The sequence below is a fragment of the Cucumis melo genome, chromosome 5, assembly GCF_025177605.1.
Source record: "Cucumis melo cultivar AY chromosome 5, USDA_Cmelo_AY_1.0, whole genome shotgun sequence".
Taxonomy (NCBI): domain Eukaryota; kingdom Viridiplantae; phylum Streptophyta; class Magnoliopsida; order Cucurbitales; family Cucurbitaceae; genus Cucumis; species Cucumis melo.
Genome location: NC_066861.1, coordinates 9,697,563 through 9,706,029, shown reverse-complemented (window position 1 = coordinate 9,706,029; position 8,467 = coordinate 9,697,563).

Genomic DNA, 8,467 nt, shown 5'->3' with positions numbered 1-8,467 from the left:
CATTGGTCACATTTTCGACCGTTTTAGTGGGCACCCTAGGACTCTTCCAACGAGCTTGCTTCATGACCTACTTTAGGAAAATGTGGAAGGAACCATGCAAAGAATGTAAACAGAATTCCTTGGTTCTGGAATCTTTTAGATGGAAAGGGTAAGGACCAAGATAAAACAAAGAAACCGTTAAAGGATCACTTCTGACCCAAAAATAAGAACTGAGTCCAGGGAATAGTTGTTCACCTTTTTTTTAGAACCAAGATGAAATGTTCTTAACTGTAACGACCCAACTTTTCGGACTAAGCTGAGGTCACTACGTAGTACTAAGACTCGATAGTAAAACACACAAGCTCATAAAAGACCGGTTACGATTCATTAAAAATGTTTAAAATATCACAAAAACAATTTCGGGCCCTATTTTAAATCACATTCCCGAGAGTTCCAAAATATAGTGCTCAAATCATCAAACGCAAAACCACAAACCAAATGTTCTAACCATGACTCGATCTCACAATGAAAATAACGAGTAACAAAATACATCCGCGGAAGCATAAAGAAAACCAGACGCGTCCAAATGGCCTTCACGCATCCTTCTTGCCCCTCGTCGGTCTGCCCCTCGCTGTACCCTTACCTGAAAAGTTAAAGAGAAAAAGGGTGAGTATAAGATATACCCAGTAAGGGACCCACTACTGGGCCCGCTGGGGTAATAACAGTTAACTTCCTATTCAGGGGTACCCTACATAAACCGTCTAGTGGTCTGTAGAACGCACACATCAGTCTCGTGATCTCGGAGGATGCACGTATCAGTCTAGTGATCTCGAAGGATACACATATCAATCTAGTGATCCCGAAGGATGCACCTATCAGTCTAGTGATCCCGAAGGATGCACATATCAGTCACACATATCAGTCTAGTGATCCCGAAGGATGCACATATCAGTCTAGTGATCCCGAAGGATGCACATATCAGTCTAGTGATCCCGAAAGATACACATATCAGTAAGGTACACTACCCCATAGATGAAGTTAACTGTTACTCCACAACCTATACTAAACCATCTACAACAGTCACACCCCGATAACGTTCAAACTAACAGTTCCGTCATAAGCTTAGCCAGTCAAACAATATAGGTTTAAACAACTATCTCCTCAGTTGCTATATGCATATCCAATTCACACATAGCATTAAGACTTTATAGTCCATTAACATACTACTCCAGTTCACAACGTAGCCTACCAACATAACTACAATACACAGAACATCCGGGCATCGGTGTCTATCCGTAAACAACTCATTACATATGATAGCACATAAGCTACAACTAATGGTCACGTTACCTTTAATCAGTCAAGAGCATACAAGTGATATGTATTAGTCAAACATGCGTCAATCCATTCAATACCGTTACTAACGTATAATTCCCATGTGGGTTACTACGTTTCCAGCCTCGATCCGAGGTCCAGTAGTAAGAAATCCCTTACCTGAAATTTGGCTATACTCCTTAATCGAGTCCGCGTCCAACGAATCCACCTACGAAATCATAAGGATTTAATCCATGACACTAGAAGAAGTCACTTTTAAGTCGTTCTAAACATCATCCGTCAACTTACCCGAGTAAAAGAGAGCTATCACCAAATAAGCCTGTCGTGAAACTCGAGAACTTGAGTGTCAACTCTCTAATACCTTCAAGGAACGAAAAGTACTACCATGTATTATTCCAATATCTAAACTCGAATCGGCTATAGTAACATTAGGAAACTCACCAAATGATCCTTACCGAAGACTCACCGTGAGCCGAAGTGGAGAGAAAATGGCTTAGGTGGCTCGGCTCGGCTCGGCTCAACTCTCGGCTCGCGGCTCAGTTCAGCTTGACTCTTGGCTCGCGGCTTACAGCTCAGGTCGGCTCGACTCGACTCACGGCTCGGCTCAATCCTCGACTTAGCTCGACTTGGATTCGCAGCTCGGATACGGCTTCGCTCTAGGCTCGCGACTCAGTTTGCAGGTCAGATTGAAAGAGGATGGCTCGGGTCGGGTTAGCTTAAAGTCAGGGTAACCACGAGCGATGGGTTTTCGGGCACTCGACGGCAGTGGCGTTTTGTAGACGACGCACGGAGGAGCGATGACCGACTGCTTCGTGGAGAGACGACGAGCGACGGCAGATCTAGCCCTGCGTCTCTGTGGCTGTCGCGGCTCTGGCAGATCTGGAGGCCGGTCGAAGTCGAAAGGGGGCCGGGGAAAGGAAAGCTGTCGTACGTCGGCGTTGTGCGGCTGACGACATTCGGTTGAGGCAGAAACAATTGACTTGGTTTTGTGGAAGGCACACGAAGGAGCGGCGGCTGTCGGAATGTAGGCGGAGATGTTGTCGGGTGAGGAAGGAAGAAGAAGAAGAAAAAAAAAACACGGGGGAGGGGGGGCGTAGGAGGGGGTGTTTAGGGTTTTAATTTTAAAAAATATATTATATATATAATAATAAAATAATAATAATAATAATAATAATATAATTAATAATAATAATAATAATATAATTTATATTATATTTTTATTATATTAATTTATACTATATTATATAAAAAAAATTCATACCCTTAAATTTATTTTTCTTTCCTCTTTTAAACCAACCAAAAATTAACATTGAAAGAATTTTAAATCCCAAAAATTAACATAAAATGATAAAATTTACCTCGAAATTTTAGGGCGTTACATTCTTCCCTCCTTAAGAAACTTTCGTCCTCGAAAGTTTTATTCCTCGAACAATTCTGGATAACGAGCTCTCATGTCATCTTCTCTCTCCCATGTAGCTTCTTCAACCCTGTGATTCCGCCATAAGACCTTAACCAAAGAAATCTCTCTATTCCTCAACATTTTCACCTCCTTAGCCAACACCTCAACGGGTTGTTCTGTATAGCTCAAGTTTTCATCAATCTCTAGTGGCTCGTAATCCACTACATGGGATGGATTTGACACGTACTTCCTTAACATAGAAACATGGAACACATCATGAACTGCCGAGAGTGATGGTGGCAACGCCAAGCAATACGCTACAGGGCTAATTCGCTCTAGAATCTCAAACGGCCCAACAAAACGGGGACTCAGCTTTCCTCTCCTTTCAAATCGTAAGACACCTTTCATAGGTGCTACTTTCAAGAACACTTTGTCACCCACATCAAACTCAAGATCTTTCCGTTTCACATCAGCATAACTCTTTTGCCTACTCTGTGCGGTATGCATACGTGATCTAATTTTCTGTATCGCTTCGTTAGTAGACTGAACTAACTCAGGACCCATCAATCTCTGCTCACCCACCTCACCCCAGCAAACAGGGGATCTACAACATTTGCAGTACAAGGCCTCAAATAGTTCAATGCTAATGGTAGCCTGAAAATTGTTATTATAAGCGAATTCCATCAAATGTAAGTGGGAATCCCAACTACCTGGGAATTCTAATGCACAAGCTCGCAACATATCCTCTAAAACTTGGTTCAGACGCTCAGTCTGACCATCTGTCTGTGGGTGGAAAGTCGTACTAAAGTCTAACCTCGTGTCCATAGCAGCGTGCAAACCCTTCCAGAATTTGGAAGTGAAACGGCCATCTCTATCAGAAACAATCGACACTGGCACTCCATGTAGTCTCACTATCTCAGACATGTAGAACTGTGCCCACTTACTAGCAGTATAAGTGGATTTCCCCGGAATGAAGTGTGCTGATTTGGTAAGCCTGTCAACCACAACCCAAATCACTGTAAAACCCCTCAGAGTTCTAGGCAGTCTTGTAATGAAATCCATGGACACGTTCTCCCACTTCCATTCCGGTACGCTCAAGGGTTGTAATAAACCTGTTGGTTTCTGCCTTGGTGCTTCAACCTGCTGACACACTAAGCATTTACTAACAAATTCTGCCACCTCTCTCTTCATATTACGCCACCAGTAAACCCGTTTCAGGTCCTGATACATCTTCGTACTACCCGAGTGAATGGAAAATGGGGAATTGTGAGCCTTAGATAATAATTCTGTTTTAACCGCACTATCTGATGGCACACAGAGGCGCCTCACAAACAAAAGTCCACCATCAGAGGATATGCAGAACTCAACAGCTTGCCCTGCTTCTGCTAGGCAACGCTTCTTAACCAAGTAAGGATCGTTACTCTGAGCATCAATGATCTTCTACCTCAAAGTCGGCTACACCGTCAACTGGGCTAACTGCAAAGTGACTGCCCCTACTGACACTGCAATCTCAGCCCTCTCAAAATCTCGATGCAATGGGGCCTGTTGGGTAATAAGTGCTGCTGAATGTCATACCTTCCTACTAAGAGCATCAGCTACCACATTCGCCTTGCCTGGATGATATAATATCTCACAATCGTAATCCTTCACTAATTCAAGCCATCTTCGTTGTCTCATGTTCAATTCCTTCTAAGTGAAGAAGTATTTCAAGCTCTTATGATCCGTGAAGATCTGTATCTTTTCACCATACAAGTAATTCCTCCATATCTTCAGTGCAAAAACTACTGCTGCCAACTCTAAATCATGTGTAGGGTAATTCTACTCATGACTCTTCAACTAACGAGAAGCATAAGTTACTACCTTACCTTGTTGCATCAATACACAACCCAAACCTTTCTTAAAAGCATCACTGTAAATCACAAAACTCCCTGAACCATAAGGTACAGTAAGAACCGGTGCAGTAACTAGCTTCTGTTTAAGGTTTTGGAAACTATCCTCACATGCCTTGCTCCAAACAAAAGGAGCTCCTTTCCTGGTCAACTGAGTAAGAGGAGTAGCTATACGGGAAATGTTCTCTACAAACCGTCGATAATAACCTGCTAAACCCAGAAAGTTACGAACCTCACCGACCGTGGAAGGTCGGGGCCAACGGGTGACTGCCTCTATCTTAGCTGGATCCACAGAAACTCCAGCCTTAGAAACCACATGGCCTTGAAAGGATACCTGCTTCAACCAAAACTCACATTTTGAGAACTTTGCATACAATTTATTATCTCTAAGGGTTTGTAGAACCATACGTAAATGCTCCTCATGCTCGACCTCTGTCTTGGAATATATCAAAATATCATCAATAAATACGATCATAAAAGTGTCTAGGAACTCCCTAAACACTCTGTTCATCAAATCCATAAACACTGCCGGAGCATTCGTCAAACCAAAAGACATCACAATAAACTCATAGTGTCCATATCTGGAACGAAAGGCTGTCTTCGGTACATCCCTATCCTTAATCCTCAGCTGATGATATCCCGACCGAAGGTTGATCTTAGAGAACACTGTAGCTCCCTATAACTGGTCAAACAGATCGTCGATCCTGGGCAAGTGATATTTGTTCTTAACGGTTACCTTATTCAACTCCCTATAGTCAATACATAGACGCATCGATCCATCCTTCTTCTTAACAAATAAAACTGGTGCACCCCAAGGTGACACACTCGGTCGAATGAAGCCTTTATCAAGCAACTCCTGTAACTGCACTTTCAGCCCTTTCAATTCTGTTGGGGCCATTCTGTATGGAGCTCTGGATATAGGAACCGTACCCGGCTCCAGCTCTATGGCAAACTCAATCTCTCTGTGAGGAGGTAATCTTGGAAGTTCTTTATGAAGGACATCCGGATAGTCCCTCACCACTGGTTCTGATGACAGGGACACATCAACCTCTCTAGTATCCACCACACTCGCTAAGATACTTGAAGTACCCTGACTAAGCAGTTTGCTAGCCCTCATGGCTGAGATTACCTTAGGTAACGACCTTGATCCTTCTCCCTTACACTTAAAACTGGCCATCGAAGGAGGGTTAAACGCTACCTCCTTACGGGAACAATCTATGCTAGCATGGTTAGCAGCTAGCCAATCCATACCCAGAATTACATCAAAGTCGAGCATGTCAAGGACTAACAACATTACTTCAATCACATGACCTGCTATCTCAATCTGGCATGCATTCACCTTTTCTTTCGACAACATATTCTCCCTAGAAGGAGTAGATACTGTTAAAACATGGTGTAGGGGCTTTACCTCTAAGCGGGCATGCAACACAAATGCAGAAGAGTTAGGAATGTGACGAACCCGAATCAAACAAAACTAAGGCATAATGCCCCAACACTGGAAGCGTACCTGTCACCACCATGCTTGCTCTCTCAGCCTCAGTCTTATTTGTAGCAAAGACCTTACCCTGATGTGGAGCACCTACTCCCTGATTCTGTGCACTCCCGGCAAGTCTCATCAGGCATTTGTCAGCTGTATGCCCCTCTTGTCTACACTTGAAGCAAGTTCTCGTCCCAAATAAACAATGGCCCAGATGGTGCTTCCCACAAATGGTACACAAAGGCTTCCCTCTGTCAGCTTCCCCTGCCTCAAAAGGTTTCTGCTGGAATCGGCGAAACTCACCACCCGATCTGAAGTTCCGCTATGGCACTGAAATAGGCTGCTGCTCAGCCTTCCTTTTCTGTCCTGAGGTCGAACCTCTACCTGCAACCTTGGACGAGTTAGCCCTCTCCTGTAAACTGAGATCCACTGCCAGGCGCAGTGCATCGGCATGAGTGGCAGGTCAGAAGGCTCGAACCAAACCCTGGATGTCTAGCCTGAGGCCTCTAACAAACTTATCAGCTCTGGCCGCCTCGGTCGCTATCATCTCGAGAGCGAAGCGGGATAACATATCAAACTCCGCATCATACTGTTCCACTGTCCTATCGCCTTGCTCCAAGTTCAGGAACTTCTGCCGCTTGGCATCTCTCAAACTGGCAGAGAAGAATTTCGCATAGAAACTCTCCTAGTGATCTGACCCACGTCACCCCCTAGCATTCTCTCTGTCGTCTCCCACTAGGCAGTACCTCTGTCTGTCAACATGAAAATGGCGCACTGAACTTTCTGATCCTCAGGGCACTTCATATACCGAAATATGGTCTTTAACGAAGATAACCACATCTGAGCCTTGGTGGGGTCCTCCAAAGACCCATCGAATGTCGTGGGGTTGTACTCCTGAAATCCCTCAAGTGCTTGGCCTCTGCCGACAACTGATCCGGCACGACCTCGGATACAACTAAAGCTGGAGCAGGAGCTGGCGGGGTAGGCTACTACTGCTCCTGCATCTACATAATCAAATCCCTGAACCTCTGTTCCATAGCAGTAAGGTCCGCATGAGTAACTGGTGCAGTAGGGTCGGTGGCTTGAGCTACAGGCTGTACTTCAGGTTGGACACGTCCTGCTCCCCTTCCTCGGCCTCATTGGCCACCCCTACGTGCACCTCTCCTTGGCGGCATTTCCCTAACAACCACTAATGATTCCTTTAGTCTAGAATGATAATTAACTTCACAGTTTAACTTAGATAATGTAATGCATATAGAGTTATACATATAATTTCATGAAAGCATACCTGACGAGTGACAAGGATCGTTTTAGCCATAAGGACACAAAAACACAGACTCACATCATAAGTCAGTCTACAAAACCTAAAACTTAGGCTCTGATACCAACTGTAACGACCCAACTTTTCGGACTAAGCTGAGGTCACTACTAGTACTAAGACTCGACAGTAAAACACATAAGCTCATAAAAGACCCATTACGATTCATTAAAAATGTTTAAAATATCATAAAAATAATTTCGGGCCCTATTTTAAATCACATTCCCGAGAGTTCCAAAATATAGTGCTCAAATCATCAAACGCAAAACCACAAACCAAATGTTCTAACGATGACTCGATCTGACAATGAAAATAACGAGTAACAAAATACATCAGCGGAAGCATAAAGAAAACCAGACGCGTCCATATGGCCTTAACGCATCCTTCTCGCCCCTCGTCGGTCTGCCCCTCGCTGTACCCTTATCTGAAAAGTTAAAGAGAAAAAGAGTGAGTATAAGATATACCCAGTAAGGGACCCACTACTAGGCCCGCTGGGGTAATAACAGTTAACTTCCTATTCAGGGGTACCCTACATAAACCGTCTAGTGGTTCCGTAGAACGCACACATCAGTCTCATGATCCCGGAGGATGCACGTATCAGTTTAGTGATCCCGAAGGATGCACCTATCAGTCTAGTGATCCCGAAGGATGCACATATCAGTCTAGTGATCCCGATGGATGCACATATCAGTCTAGTGATCCCGAAGGATGCACATATCAGTCTAGTGATCCCGAAGGATACACATATCAGTAAGGTACACTACCCCATAGATGAAGCTAACCGTTACCCCACAGCCTATAATAAACCATCTACAACAGTCACACCACGATAACGTTCAAACTAACAATTCCGTCATAGGCTTAGCCAGTCAGACAATATAGGTTTAAACAACTATCTCCTCAGTTGCTATATGCATATCCAATTCACACATCATTGTGACATTTCTTTAAATCCAGTCAACCAGTCAAATCCTCACTTTGTAAAGTTACCTGACGATACTTCGACTCAGTTCAAACTCTAGTGTATCCCCAGGTAATCTATGTTATGCGTAACGCCCACATTATACCTG